We start from the raw sequence: 16808 nt of genomic DNA on the forward strand, positions 1-16808 counted from the left end.
ATTTGCACAAAGGGAGAGGTATACAGTTTCAATCACGTATTCTTTAAAAAATATGCAGTCAGTGGCGGTGCTGACAGCAGAAGTGGCTCGTCTTCGGAGAGGGCTAAGGGCCAACGGCAAAACATTCAAGATGCCAGGCCTGCTATGCAAATGACAGCTCCGTCAGTACAACATGATGCGCTGAAATGCATCTTAGACTCCTCATTAAATGTTGAGAGGAAGTTAAAGCAACGGAGGACTTCACCAGGGTTACACACCTGTCGGCTACAAAACGGAAAGACTGGGCTACAGCGAGAATCAGGCCAGCACTTGAAAACAGAAGGACAAAATGTTACAAGTTAAAGGTGCACCGTGGAGGTTTCTTGTAAACAAAGTTTCTGTTTGCATTCAGTGTTTCTCATTAAAATACATTGTCTGTATTGGGGATGTCACGAGAACCGATACCAACTCGGTTCCAAAATTCTAAAAATGTGACGGTACTCGGTGTCTGTAATGGTCATTTGGTACCGGAGCGGAGGTACTGGAGATGCGATTCTTCCAGATCTAATGGGGGCAGTATACGCCTACAAGTGTTCTCATCTGAAGAAGAACAACGCCGTAACAGCATGGAAAAAAACAACAACACGAGACGTGAAAGATGGCAGCTGCTGCAGCGCTACCTCCGCCTCAACTCGTTGAGAAAACTAATAGCAAGAGTCGGGTATGGAAGTACTTTGCGTTCGAGGCAGATGCCACTGTTCTGTTTTGCAATGTTAATAGACGTTTCTTTTTATTTATTGCTTAAAGGCTACGTGCGTCTGTTTTTTATAATGTTCAAATGTTTTAATAAAAGGAGTGTTTGTTGAATTACATGGGATGTATTGTTTTTTTTACCGTGGTATCGAATTGGTATTGAGAATCGTGTAAATTCACTGGTACTGATATCGACACTTAGATTTCTAGTACTGTGACATCCCTAGTCTGTATCCTTGAAGAACAGGTGTAGGACCTATACATATATATATATATATATAATGGAGAGACATCTATTAATCAAAAGAGCGCAAATGTCTATAGACTGCTTCCAACTTCAGCACAGCGGGCTTCAAACACATAAGCTAAGGGGCAGGAGGTTGCTGTTGGTTGAGGAGGGGATTAAGTTATCAAATGAAGAGAGGGCGGGGGGGGGGGGGTTTCTAGAGTTTAACACATTGCCCAACAACAGTGGCCTCTGAACTGGCAGCCGTGTACGCCTCATTCATCAGTGGCAGGTTAGCCACTCCCTGCAGGGTTCAAAGCCCATCACTGTCAGCAGAGACAGCATTCAGCAGCAACGATACAAAAAAAAAGGATTTTTTTATTCCTTCAGGGGGGGGCATTGAGTGCCGCCCACCTGGTCAGAGAGCAGGGTCATGACAGAGTGATGACAGACCCCCTGTTGACCAATCATGCCCTTTGCTTTCCCCTCAGCAACACACTACTCCTTGCACTGCAACATTTATGGCTATCATATAATCCCAATGGAACTAGAGCAAAGGGGAAATACTGTCACTTGTTAGAAAGTGGAATTTTTTAATTTAAAAAGATTCATCATAGTGTGGGATTTCAGTCAGTTTTGGATAATCATAATTTAGTGCAAAATTAAAAAGCGATTGAATATAATTAGAGATTAATATAAATGATAAATAGCTAACCAAACGGCATCATAATCGACCTAGATGACATCATCTCTTAATAACGAGCTCATATTGGCGAACTAATATATCCGTGTGACCCTGAAGGACGCCATAAGGGTCTTTTAAAAGCTCCCCTGAATTGCACGTCGATTAGGGGCTCGGCACAACCGCTGAACCGTGTCAGCATGAGTGGAGTGTTTAAGCCTGGCTGTTTAGAGCCGGAGCGAGGACTCGCTGGCAGTGATTCAGGCCCCGGACGAGTAAATTCAAAAACCCAAATGAAAAAAGACAATATAATTGGACCTTGACATTTTAAAAAGCACATAGGGAGAACTGGCTGTGCAGCTTTCAGGCATGAAATCAAATCATTACAAAGGCAGAGCAATCTCTCAATGAAAATTAGTTCACTGAATTTCACGAAAACATTTTTTGTCCTCACATTTACATGAAAGATGGTGAGCTGACAAGAGTAGAGTTTTTCTAAAGGCTGACTCAGATGTTTGCCAAGAACTCCTCAGGTTCATTCCTCAGCCCACAATATGAAGGCGTAATAGATCATAACACAGCGGTTGTTATCCATTTACATTCCTACACCGCGCGGCTCACAGAGAATAGATATGAAAATTATTAAAACATTTTGCATACCTAGAAACATTTTTCCAGTGTGGCATTTGAATTATATTATTACTCCCCCTATTGATGTAGAAATTAGGGCTGTAAATCACAAGTTTCCTTACAATACAATATTATATTGATTCTTTGGACAACAATACGATATTTGCTAATATCAAGTCCGCCACAATACGATGTCGATTTGATTCAATTCAGGGGCCTCCGATTGATAGCAGACGATATCACTACGCCCATTTAACACAATCAGTTACAAGTTTATTACTGGGCTTGGAAAGAAATGTTGATACCATAGACCGTGTATAAGAAGTGGACGTACTCACGGTGACGTCACCCATTGGTTTGTGGACTACGGTTTAGAAGCCTTGAGTTTCGCATTTCGGCCGTCGCCCCCTTGGTTTTTGGTCGTAACCATCTTGGTTCTTTGCAACCAGAAGTGGCACATTAGAGGGTAGAGCTAAGTGCTAAGTACAACCGAACGCTGAATAAGGCATATATAGGTGACCAAAAAGGTTATAATTAACTACGCACTAACCCACTATGAAAAGGTTAAAGTTGTAGGATGAAAAGGCGGACAACACCCGGACCGCACAACGCCGTGGTAGCGACCTGTCAATCACAAGGTAGCTATGCGCTTTATGGTCTATCTGACTCTAAATGGGACCATAATTTACTAAATGAACATCATGCTGTATTGAAGAAGACTTGAAACTAGCGATTGAGACCATAAACTCATGTTTACAATGTTTACTGAGGTAATAAATCAAGAGAGAAGTAGGCTCATTTTCTCATAGACTTCTACACAATCTGACTTCTTTTTGCAACCAGAGGAGTCGCCCCCTGCTGGCTGTTAGAAAGAATGCAAGTTTAAGGCAATTTTGCATTGACGCCACCGGTTGACACAGACGTGCAATGGAAATTTCAAAATAAAGGCGTATCTTAAAGATGATGATATGTATCATGGTATTGGATCGTTGATCATTGAACCGATATATATCGATCCAGATCGATGTTATCAATACACCCCAAGTAGAAATGTGACTATTGACACCCTCAGCACTACTATCTCTTCATAACTCAACTGTATTTACCATGAACATCTTCTTACAGGGGCTAAATCTCACCCTATGGAGTTATCTGTCCAAAATGTGTCTATTGAAGGGTCAAGAGGAAAAATGTCCCTGAGGTTGAAACAGACAAAATACTTCCACTGCTGCTACTCTGGTAACATTGTGCAGAGGAGATCAAATATTCTGGATAAGAAAGGTACACAGCACCGGCTGAGACAGGTGAGTGAACGCTAGAGGGGAGTGAGAAGGAGTGAAAAACATCGTCTGTAGGATGTCGATCACACACACACACACACACACACACACTGTGTGGTTGTCTATCCGTTTGTCTGACTGACTGGCGTTGTGTGTCTTTGGCACACACACATGCATACATACACAAAAACACACCTTGGTATCAGTCATCCTCTACTCCCATCACCGTCCTTTTCCCTTGCTTTTGCTCCTTCTCGCTCCCCTCGCGCTCTCTTTTCCTCTGTACACAAACAAATCAATCTTCCTTCGACCTGTTGGAGATGAGCTTGGCCAGCGAGAGGCATTTTGAGTGTGATGAATGGGTTGAGGGAGGGGGAGTGTTGTCGGAGGACGCGTTGGAAGAGCGGGATGAGCAATACGGTGACGCCTTTTCAGCTGAAAAGGTGCTATCGAACAGCCGTGCTCATTACTAGTAGCTTGGGGGGGTGGAGGTATGGTGGGGGGTGCTGCTGTTCAGGAAAAACAAAGATGGCTCTCTGATCCTGCACTCTCTATTCTCTGCAACTCCTCAAGCACTCCACTTCTTTCTCAAACAGATAACCTCACACAGTGTAACCCTGCCTTTCCACTCTGTCTGTAGGGCCCGCACGCTGTCTGACACATATAAAACTGATATGGGAATAAGAGTGAGAATGGAAAGAGAGAGAGGAGAGAGGAGCACAGCTGGAACACCAATGCAAGCTTTTGCATAAATGTAACAGAGGCTGAAACATTGATTCACATAATTAAAAATAAAAAAGATTGCGTCAGAGTTATGCCTCACTATCCTCCTTTTACAGATGTTTGCTATGAACCAGCACCTCACTAGAATAAGTGTTTGTTTCCCTTCAGTTCTCTAGAATCTGGAAAGTGGAACATCTCAGGTATGCTATACAACTATACACAATCAATGCAGCAGCTATACACAGTATCATGTCAGGAAAAGTTAAAAAAAAAAGGAACAATAAAACCAAAATTCAGATGATTACTAAAATGCACTGCAGTTAGTTTTGACTTTCACACATTTTTCAATAACTCTGCTAAAGAGCCAGATATTTCCCTCAGGGGTTGTTGGGCACCAAAGCAGTTTCACCAAAACCAGAAACACAGTTTTTGTGAAAAATCTCCATTTCACAGCTTCCTTTTCAACTCGCCTACGAGCCAAAATACAAAAGAAATTTGTGTCTCTGTCCAAAAGAAGAGTGTGTAAAAATGTGCTTTCAAGGCAGCCACTTAGCTGCCTGGCTTTCACTTTTGAATGTAGCTGCTCCATTGAAAGATTCAAAATATGTGTCAGGTAAATGGTGTTGCTTTCGTCTGCTTCCTGATGGTGGGTTTGTACAGTACCTCTCCTATTAGGCTTCTGTATTGATGTTAAAAGGCAGGGTTGGTAAAGATTTTTAGAAACATTTAACTATATCCTGTATCTGTGGCTGTCGTGGGACTGTAATAAACCCGTCCAATCATTTCATTTTCAGACTCGCAACGTGGAAACGATACCAACGTCGCTGTCGCGGCTGGTAAACAAAGTTAGAAAGAGCAGTTGAGTCCTTTAGTTTGTCGGTTCTTGGAAGAACAGCAGTGAAGCCAACTCTTACCATACAGTAGCCTTGTATAACACTTACAAACAGCACTTGTCACTTGATGTATAAACAACAGCCCCTTCAGAAATAGCCATGGGGGTGCTTTTCTGTACATCATACACATGCACAGCAGTGCTCGTGGTTGTCCTGGTGATGTGCGGTTGCTGGGGTAACTCGGACATTTGAAAAAAGACGACGTGGCGTAGGAGGATGAGAGGATGAGAACAGACAGAGAGAGACTATATTGTTTGTCCTTTTTTTTTTTACATGTTTTCTTTTATAATGCATGTTTCAATTTTGAGTGAAACACTGAAAAATTTAAAATAGGAAATCATAAATAATACTTTTCGCAGCATACTACAGAACTGCAATACAATACATGCCTACCTTGAAGACAGCTGAACATGGCGTTGTGTTATTTCCCTGCCTTTTTCCCTTTTAGGTTTAGGAGTGAGAGACGGCCAAATCTCACTACAAACCAGTGGGATTAGTTCTGCTCGGAGTCCGTGTTAAACAATACAACTTAAACAGCTCAGACTAAGACCATCATTGGTAGTCTGCTGAGGAGCCAAACACGAGAAGAAACCAAAGGGTTGGTTAGCCAAGCCTTTCTGATTGGGCTCAATGTTAAAATGGGGAAGAAATAACAAGTGAAGAACAGAGAAAGTAAAATGTGTGTGGAATCAGAGCAGGTTGCAGCAGCTACAAAAGATCTGTGATGCCGCCCACCAATGAAAACAAGATGAGCCATCGTGTATACAACATGTGCACACACTCACGCATTTGTCCATGTGCACACGCTCTCCCATTTACAACTCGGACTCTTCAAGGGACAATTTCATTCCATCAGCTAAAAACATTGCCTCCCTTATCACTTTTCAGACAGCTCGCCTCATTCGCTCAGAGCTAAGTTTATGCATACAAATTCACTACTTAACTTGCTAATGAAAGACCCCGTCTTGTGCCTTAGAAACCTCAGCAGACAAATAATATAATGGCTCGGAATGAATGCTCGGCGAATTCCCAGGTTAGAGAGCCAATGACAGCGGCCCAGCGACGGAAGTAACGCAAACGTGGCACCTCAGCTCTCGGATATGTAATTACAGGAGCCGTGACATCTCTGCTACTGTCTCTGCAGCAACGTAATGAGACCATGTGAGACACAAAGCCAAGGCACCCAAGCATCTCCCAAAGGTGGGCAGCGGAGCACGAGGGTGACATGACGAAGGATGAACTCTACTGAAATGAAATGTGTTCTTTTTTTTTTTTTAAAAGGAGAAGCTGAGGGACCGGTCTATGTGGAGAAAAGGTGGGACAGAATAGCAAGTAGGTGAAGATTTATTTTATTAATTCTAGTTTATACAGTTAAAAGGGACCGTTTGTAACTTCTTACACGTATAAATCACCCGGGTCGGTGTCCCATGCATGCTCGTGTGTGGCTACGCTGTTCAGACAAGACTCGAACACAAACTACACAGAAGCACCAAAACCGCAAAGTTATATCTAGTGAAGCCCGTCTGTTAAACAGTGTTGGCCGCGGTCGTAGTACGCTGGGGAGACCGTAGCTTTGGTCTCCAGAGCCGGAGTCTCTGCTGTACTCCGCTCCTCTGCTCCTCTTCCTGCTTGCCTTCACTCAGCTCGCTCCACCTCACGTTCATGCACGGCACACTACACACTGCAGAAGAGTTCGTAGCTCTGAGAATATCTAGTGAATGTACAGTGGACGTTTGTGCAGAAATAACTGCTGCAGCTCCAACAGAGGTTTCCCGTGTCTTGTGAAGTGACGGGGCTCCGCAACGAGAAACGTTATCGTCTCCGACCGGGTGCCGGTGTCTCCCTCCGACCGCGGTCGGGAGGCTGAAGCAGGAAAAGCCAACACTAGGATCAGCAGTGATTCATGGAGAGACCTTCGTCTGGTCAGCTAACATATAATGCCAAGCAGGTGAAATATAGAGTGATATTGTGGTTTTAGCTGACGTGTGTCGCCTCACTATTTTGAGCGATGCTCGTTCATGTCTATTTAGAGCAAGCAAGAGCTAGCCCGACGCTGACTTTCATTGACTTAACGGCCACAAGTGTCACTGTTAACAAGCATTTCTGATTCTTACAAACAGTCCCTTTAATGTAGTGTGATTAATTTGCGATTAATCGTGGACAATTATGCGATTAAATATTTTAAACGACTGACCGACTACAGTATATATATAACATTGCAGGGGTAATATTCCTGTTGAGCTAGTTGGTTTCAGGTCCTCATTAAACCCTGATTCAGTGTATAGCTGTCTATGTGCTGAGTTGGTGAATGCCGGGGTTGTTAAAAGCCTGTTTTTCTACAGTGAGAGGATGGTGTTTTCAACGAGGCTGTAAAACTGCCCTTCAACAGACTCCGACTTTATTTCCAGGAGGAGGAGGATGTGTGGAAAACAAGTCTGTGCCAGCACTGCATTTGGCAAAGGCCAGGAGGGAGAAATTGTCAATTCTACAATTTCATTTGACAAGACAGGTGCTTTGAGGAGGTCCAGTTCACTTTGTTTTTATGGTAATTCCATTCTGCGTACAAAGGCTGTCAGTCTGACAGAGAGTCAGAGAAACAAAGACAAACAGAGAGAGACTTAAAACACTACTGTAAGTCACTGATGAGGCAGCCAAACCCTGCCAACTGGAAACACACATTTGTTGCCAGGCAACACCAGTGACATCAGCAACCTTCATCATCACCTCCCTCCCATCCGCCCCTCCACCCCCTGCCAATGGCACTTGGCTCTTAAAATAGCGCACAGATTATTATCAGGCTTCAAAATGGCAGACATTTTTTTCATATGCACATAAGGGAAATTGAGCTGGGCTGGATTCAGGTGGCTCAGGGGTGACAGACTATGTGTGGATGTCGGTCTTAGGTCGGTGGGGGGTTGAGCATATGTTAATTTGTGCGTGTACGTCCGTGTGCGTTTAAAAGAAGCATAAAAAACAGAGAATATAATGAAGGTAAAGGGGAGAGACGGAGGAGAAGGTGAAAACAAGCAGTGTGGTGTCATGTCTGGGCTGATGAGACGAGATGAATCAGCATATCAGATGACAGCGGGGGGCTGAGAAATGATTGAGTCTGCTGCACATGGGAATAACGAGCACACCAATCACCTCCGCTCTGTATCAGGGAAACGAATCTCGCCCGCGCCAGCCAAGCGTTTCAGAGTGAAAACTAATCAACGAGCTAAATTGGTCAAATTAGTCAAATTCTCAGCCGTGAGCTTGTTAGCACGATTACATATTTCCAGAAAAAGAATGTGTAAATTTGGCGTTGCATGCAATAGCTGACAAAAGTGTAATGTTTAACAAATACACTACCAGTTGGCGTGATGCAAAACAATTTGTCTATGGGTATGTAATCTGCAGAAATCCAAGCCTGCTGACAATATTGTTTTCAATCTTAAGGACCTGAGACATGCTTAAACCTGTGACTTCCCCTCTGCTGTACGTCATGCTGCCCCTCGCCGTGGCACCATCGCGGCAAAACCGGCTTGTGTCAGCTGACTTACTTTCATTTTTCTGGTGCAGATCCAAGGAGAACTCTGTTAGGGAGAGCCGCTAGCTCTTTGTGTGATGCGACTGTTTACAAGTCAGCAGTTGGCTGCCAGGTAAGAAAAGTCCCCCGGGGTGGATGGATGGGAAAATCATGCGAATTAAACCCTGAGGCGTTTTTTAATCTTTTCAGCGGTATGCGCCTGGCATAGCTAATCAACTGTTTCCAGTGTAAGGAGAGGATGTCAAAAGATAATGATTTAGATGATGCATCTTTTAACAGGATGCTGGAAAACATGCACACTCTCTGTTTGATAAATAAAGAATTCTACGCTGATGATACAGCAGCTTCACACTGGAGAATACGCTTCAAAAAGGTCTATCGGAGACAGGCGTCTAGGGCCAGTGGTAACCCTGATGTACTGTACTACATCTCCAAGGATTTCCATTCCTTCCAACAACAAAAGACATTAACAATAAATCAGAAAATAACCGCAAGATTTCTATCTTAATCAAGCATTTGTAATTCCAGTTGGACTCCCAATTTACCCTTCGTTAAGTCCCTCACTAGAACGGCAACTGTTCAATCCTACGTTGGCAACCGTAACTAGGCGCAGGAAGCATGTCAAGCTATCAGCGGTGTGTATAGAACCTGCAAGTCCGACAACAGATATCCCCAAAGTTTAAAGGGGAGTTTCATTTCTTTTTTTTTCGCTTTTCTGAAGCCAAAAACTCAAGAGGAGAGATGTTGGATATGGATTAAATAGTGTGGAAACCCTCACTCGCAGCTGAATCCATCGAAGATCAACAAAAACTCATTAGTTTGCTCCAAGGTAAGACGCTAATACCGTTAGCTAGCTTAGCAAAACAAAGACAGTTGAATATTGATTAGCATTAATTTGAAATCCAGTCTATGGATCAAGCCCGCGGTGTGCGAGTAATATCCTGTCGTTCATTTAGTTTTCTATTAGATAATGAAAGCTGTAGGGAGTCATAATTAAACATTGACTTAGCTTAAAACAAACAATATATTGACTTACCCTGCTGTACAGGAGCATTACTATTCTTGTACAGTATATGTTTGTCCTTCACGTGAGTTGTCAAGACGTGGTGTGTCGATTACGATTACATTGGGACCGCCGGTGAGCTTTTCCCTTGATTATAATGGCCTCTTCATTAACAGTACTCCACCGACAAATTAGCCTATATTGCATATTGTAATTCTTTCGGTCTGCTTCTATGATATTTCAGAACGATCATTCTAGAAATCTGCCATTATTTCCTTTGGAATATCGCTCACTTATATCGTTGAAAACGCCATATTGACCTGCCGGGTGCAGCTCAAGGGTGAATTATTCACCATAGCACAGACTACAAATTGAAAACATAAATAACATTAAAAATCTACATTCAGTATACAGCTGTAAATTGTGAGGGATTTACTATGTACTATGTTGTGAACCTGTTATCTGAACCCTAGAGGAACTCGCATTATTCTACTTCAACAATGTTGTATGCCACTCTGTTCACCTACTCTTCCCGTCATCGCTCACGGTGCCTATTCTCTCACCATCGATTACAGCTTTCGGCTGCTGAATATTACATTGCAGGACTACAAGCACGCAGCCGAAAAAGATTTATGAGCAACTGAACCAGTGATTGATTTGGTTCAATTTCTATCTATTTTGCAGGTGAAGTAGAAGTAGCAGAACAGATTTATCAATATTTATAGATGAAAAACCAAAATGTGTGTGCGAGGGAATAAAAAAACGACTGTCACAAGTTTGAAAAATGTGTTGATCCTGAGTTGGAAGCCAGAAGATGCAAACAAACTTTGCTTTTCAGGTGTTTTGACTATAATGAGTTTCTCAAGGAGAGTCTGTCTGTCTCTCCTTTCTGCGATGCCCATTTTGGAGTAAACGAGCCTTGAATGTTAAGCTGCTTTACATTGACAAAGTTGCTTCTCTGGAGGGGGAAGATGAAGGAGAGTTGTCAAGGGACCGTCATTGCTAAAAGTTTATTGATTGATGTCCTGTCTCCGGCGAGACGGTCGAACGGAGCATCGTGACACTCCCAGCAGGCTGACTCATGAACTTAGTTCAGGCAGAAGGAAACTGTAGAAACACTGCTTTTTATCTTTTACTGACATTTGATACCTGTGTGTCAATTAGGGCTGAACGATAAAACAATCTCAATATTTTTCCCAATAAACTCTTCCAGGATAACAATGATACATTTATGAGATTTATTTTCAATAAAGTTACAAAAACACTACACAAACAGTCGGACAGCTGAGTTTGTAGGCTCCATCATAGCCTACTACGTCACTTACTCCTACTCCGTCGATACTGTTGAGGCTGTAACACGGTGGATAAATAGCTTTGATCGTCACAACCTCGGCGAAATGACTCGTTTCACTATCAGCATTTGATCAATTCGGTCCAATAACATTTGGAAAGTCTAGAAGAGCCGCACGATTGAATTGTTTTATCCCCATTCAAGTTAGCATATGGCTAACCAGGACCTAATGCTGCAAAAGTAGCACGCAACAGCGTTCTGATAATACATAATTGGTTATTATAAACCATAATTAACCTTCTGTTTTCTTTAATGTAATCTGTCCTGAGGAGAATATTAACTATACTATAACTAAATAATTTATTTTTGTATTTCATCTCATGTCACTATGTGAATGTAGATTTACATACATTTATAATTCATATGTGATTACCTTAGTGAATAGATGTGTTTTGCAATGTCAACACAATACTTCAGATACTTGATTTCCATATGTAATTACTCCTCCATAATGAATGCAAAAGGGGGGGGAAAAAAGGTAAACCTGTACAAATTTGGACATAAAAAAACTGTAAATTAAACATTACTATTATTAAATACATATTGTGATAATTATCAACAATAATCAATAAAAAATAACATATCGTGATAACATTACTTTTGTTCATATCGTCCAGCCCTAGAGTCAATATAAATATACTGATAAATTCAACTGTTTATATACGTATAAATTACAGAATGGCATTGCATGAAGTTTTGGGAAGCTGTCCGTAAGTTTGTGACACTCATACATACATATATTTTATTTATTTTATGTTTCTGCTTGATTTCTGTTTACTTTACGTTTGAAATTCGTGTTTGCTTATTTAGTTTACTTTTGTTGATTATATGACTTTTGTAATTGCTTAATGATGCAAGATTCCTTCTATAAGCTCCTTGGGTTTTTTTTAAATCTCACCTGCACAACTTCTTTTCTTTTGTTGTTGTATTTCTGCTTTGTTTTATTGTGCGAACAAATAAATCTCTAATCTCAGTTCAAAGTAATCAAGGTGCCTTTGAACGAGACACTCAGATCACTGACACTAATTTGTATTTTTATATCAATTATTCCCCAGTAGAAACTAATTCCAGCAATTAATTTATCCTGATAATAAAGACATTGCACTTGCTGTGCTGGAAGAATAAATCAATACAGTATATCACCCATGTTTGTGCTACAAGTTCTGGGTAAACATGCACAACCTATATCAGGCTGGGGCAACACTTGTTAGTATGATGAATTAATTGTTGGTCTACTCTTGCTGCAACAATGAGGATGTGGAAAAAGGTGTTGCTGGAAAGCACAGGTGAGCGCAGACGGCTAAAGACAAATAAACTCTGAAAAGTTGTTCCTTCTATAACTTCAGAAAGAAATGAAAAACTAATGAGTATGCATAACATGGCGGAGACTCTTTCACCCACGCATTTAGAGTCAAACTGCCTCAGACAGACAAAGAGAAAGCAAGTGAAAGGAGGAGTGACCCACTCTACCGTGAAAAAGTGGAGAACACATTTGGATTGCAGCGCTGGCCGCCAGCTGCCAGTTATTGGGTTTAGCAGGGGGTGAAGAATCCAATGGGATTTACACATCTAGACAGAAATCAAGAGGGCGCCAGAGGTTTTCGTCCAAACCCAATATATCACCTGGGTAGGATGGCCACAAAGTGTGACAGGATTTTGTTTGGGCGCTTGTGTGCGTGACGGAGAGAAAGGAAGTGAGATTTAAACTCGACTGTGAAACAAACATCCCTTTGTTCGAGTAGAATGAAATGTTATCTCACAAACACTGAAGCAGCAGAGAGAAAGATGGGAATCGGCAGCTCTGTTCATCACATCCAGGCTGGCGAAAATTTAGTAAAGTCCATCCATCTGCACTGCCAGTCAGACACAATCTCAGATGGAGGTACAGCTAGAGAGTAATGTAATACATAAACAGAGTAAACAACTAAATCACACAGCACCAAAAGGCTTGCAAGTGTCATAATCTTGTGTTTGCCTGTGTGCATTGGGGGCCTGTTCTAAACCTTTTCAACTCTCACACTGCTCATATAAACAGTAAATGCTCATCCGAAAAAGCTTTAATAAAACATCAGTGTATGGATGTTTCAACTGAGCATACCATAGAGAGGGAATTCACAGCCATTATTGCACTTCGGAAAATTGATTTTCACTTTCTGTGAGGCCACTGCTAAGCACAAACCCAAAGTTTACAAAGCAGTGCCCCAATTCAGGGGGCTGGATGGTCACCACTACAGGAGGAGTGTCCATCAGTACACCCGCACATCAGACTGAACCTGCACCTCCTCCCCAAATGACACAGTCTGGCCTCACAAAGGCAGAAACTATTGGTGTATTTGGCTGCTTCCTCTGTCTTTACCTTGCAGACGAAGTCGTAAATCCCTGTGGTAAGACGAAACACGTCTCGTGATCTCTGAATTTACAGTATGACTTGTGACGTTCAACTTCGATACATGATGGAGATTAATATAATGCCCAGTGGTTCACAACCATAGACTGTATATAAGAAGTGGACGTAGTCATCATGACGTCACCCACTGGTTTGCGGACTGCCGTTTTGAAGCCTTGAGTTCGGCTCTTTGTCCGTCGTCATCTTGTTTTTTTTGCAACCAGAAGTGAAACAAGAGGGTGGAGCTAAGCACAACCAAACGCTGAATACTGTAAGGCATTTTTAGGCCCTTTTCAGACCCAGAGGTTGCCCACTGTTCACAACATGTCCAGACTACTAAAAAGAACAAACATTGGAGTCTATTCTTGGCTTCCATTCATCAATTATGAATGGCTATTTGAGGGGAAATACCTGGTAACTATGTGGTGTGTGTTTAGAAATAAAGGGCTCAAAATTGGACAAAAGAAGGCTGGTACGTTTTTTGGAGAAATTGGACAGGCTTAACTGAAACAGGACAGCCTTGTCGGCCTGCTATAAGGTACAGTACTGCAGACTCCAGAGGATGCAGTTTTGAACTGGAATGCAGCATATATGTGATACGTCTACAGTAGGCTCAGCGGTTCACATTTCTGCAATATTACAATATTGAGTTCTTCACACTCCCATTGAGCCTGGACAGACCGATCAGTCAATTGGTCTAATCTGTGCTCAGATCGGAGTGTACAAACTCAAGGTCGATGGCTTTCCGACGGTCCAACAACAGTATTGATCCCATATTTAACACAGAGATGTCGTCTTTTCCAGCATCGATCCTCCATTCTCCCGGGCAGGACATAACAAAACAAAGAGACATCCAATTGTGCTCTTTCGCCGCTGCCGGCACATTTATCATAGTTCGCTAGTACTTGGGGAGGACGGCAATCAAATGGAGGTGAGGAGAGGGGGTGGATGCACGACATTAGCATGATGGCATGCTGCCTGGATTCAAGCCTCCCATCCAAGACACTAACACGGTGTAACCCATTCAACAATCATTACAAACCAGAGGCCTAAGAACAATGCAGGGGAAGCTGGGAACCCAAGATTTCAATTACATATCTTATCATCCAGACCCACAACAGAACTGTTATAGAATAGGTTGATTGTGAGGTGAAGAAAAGGGAGATTACAAACTTTCTAGAAAACTGAAAACTCGCCCTTCCTTGTCTAATGTGCGACCACTGGACTGTGAATTAAGGGGCATGACCTAGCAAGCCTTTAAAATGATGATCGTGACTCAGCCTCTGTGAGCCTGACATTAATCTGAAGTGCATTGGTGCAATGTGGCTCTGAGATATTGACTATGTTAATGGAATTTTTAAAGAGTAGACGGATCAAAATGAAAGCCTTTCTGCATAAAGGCCGATTACCCACAAATTAATGTAATCTTGTTTAAGTGAAAATCGACAGAATTCACATACCGTTGGCCGTTTTGGTGTAATTTGGCCTCTAAATTAGGAGTAAGGCAGTTAAGACTCATTATCAAGTAGTCTGGCTCAGTGGGGAAGCTATTTCAATTTCAACTCCTGAACTGACAAGGTACCCGTAATTGTTTTTTCTTTCCGTTATCTCTTTTCTAAGCACACAACTTAATCCTCACATCCCAGCCAGTCACTCAGTGTCCCATATGGGTGCAAAGTCAATTAAACATTAGTGAACTCAATGAAAGGCAATGCCAATCAAACCCCTTATTTAATTGCTGCCCTGGAATGTGAGCAGTTGGTGTAATGCTCTCTGGGAGATTTCCCACCTGACTTTAGCTGACTTTAGGGTGAGGAGATATTTGTTGGCTTGGTCTACCATGTTTTGAGTTTTTGTTGTTTTATATGTTATGATGTTCTTATTTATGAACATTTTAACTGCGTATATTGTCTTTGAGTTTCATAAAAAGCGCTATATAAATAAAATGTATTATTATTATTACTGGATATTAATCAATAATATATTGACAAGACATTGCAGAACGGGGATATCTCTATTGCACGATCGTGTCTAGGTAACATGCAAATTCCGAAACACTCGCGAGATGGTTGAGGTTCGGCATTGACCTCAAACGGTTGAGGTTCGGCATTGACCTCGAACGGTTGAGGATCGGCATTGACCTCGAATGGTTGAGGTTCGGCATTGACCTCGAATGGCTGAGGATCGGCATTGACCTCAAACGGTTGAGGTTCGGCATTGACCTCGAACGGTTGAGGATCGGCATTGACCTCGAATGGTTGAGGTTCGGCATTGACCTCGAATGGTTAAGGTTAGGATAGGTCGTCGGGCAGCGAGTCCCACGAGAGTGTTTGCAAGTTTTCGCAATTTGCAGGTTACCTTCCAGACACGACCTTATTGCACATATATACTTGAAAAAGTCAGATTCTTGTTCAGTGGTAATGGAGCTGTTCCATTTTATTTTTTGCATCAGCACTTTCTGTCATGATTCTCATTTTGACTAATTTGAGCCATTGTTTCATCTGCACTTCCCTATCTAATTTCGATTGTGAGTCAAATAACTGGTGTAAATGATGACACAATGTCAATTTGTGTGATGATGAGTTCTCAGAGAAGCTTAGAAAATCAAACATTGGGGTCTTTAACGTCACAATTACTCCGATAGAAGGGATCCAATCCCCTGATCTACAATACAAAACAACAGAAGGGATTTTCAAAGGAAGGGAAGTATGATAAAATGTGCCTCATAATGACGGCCTGCTTTCGAGGGAATAGTGATTTCCTGGAGTTATGTCTCTTCTCAAGGCCAAGTTAATGTCAATGGACTAATAAAATACAGCACATTTATAGTCTTCTCACAATGATAAGCTTAAGACGAGACAGAGTCTTAAAGATCAAGTTAAATTAAAACATCATACATAGTTCATGCTAATAAAGTATTTGAGGTCCTTGGAATGCTTTCTCAGTATCTATATCATAAGAACTTAATCCCTAAAGTTTAAGGGTAAAGTGCTTCTCAACCTACTAGACTAACATGATTAATTGCACAAGTCAGCTTCACACATAGCATATAGTGGGGGTTAAATGTTTCAGCGATTTTGTCTTCAACCACCACAAATCCTCTGACGGTAAGTCTATGAACTGCACACTCTGGTATAAAGCATCACACAACCACCTGGCCAGCATACAAAGAGACAAAAAATGCAGGAAAATATAACATTGGTGAGTCCAGCTTTCACTGCACAGCTCAGTCCCTGACAACTAGGAGTCAGTTTGCATTTCGTTTTCAAGTTTCAATTTGCTGCTTCCTGCCAACTTTGGGCTAAAAGGTAAAATGTGTGGAATCAGATAAGACAGGTGCACTATATATTTATATCAAAATCTTTCCCAGTGT

At 41.9% G+C, this 16808-nt stretch overlaps 1 protein-coding gene across 2 annotated transcripts in view; it reads right to left on the minus strand.

Moving 5' to 3' along the window:
- acss3 (acyl-CoA synthetase short chain family member 3) overlaps positions 1-16808 on the minus strand; it is a 45111-nt gene that overhangs the window by 6928 nt on the left and 21375 nt on the right. The gene's annotated exons all lie outside the window — the stretch shown is intronic.

The sequence above is a fragment of the Sebastes umbrosus genome, chromosome 23 (genome assembly GCF_015220745.1).
Source record: "Sebastes umbrosus isolate fSebUmb1 chromosome 23, fSebUmb1.pri, whole genome shotgun sequence".
Lineage (NCBI taxonomy): Eukaryota > Metazoa > Chordata > Actinopteri > Perciformes > Sebastidae > Sebastes > Sebastes umbrosus.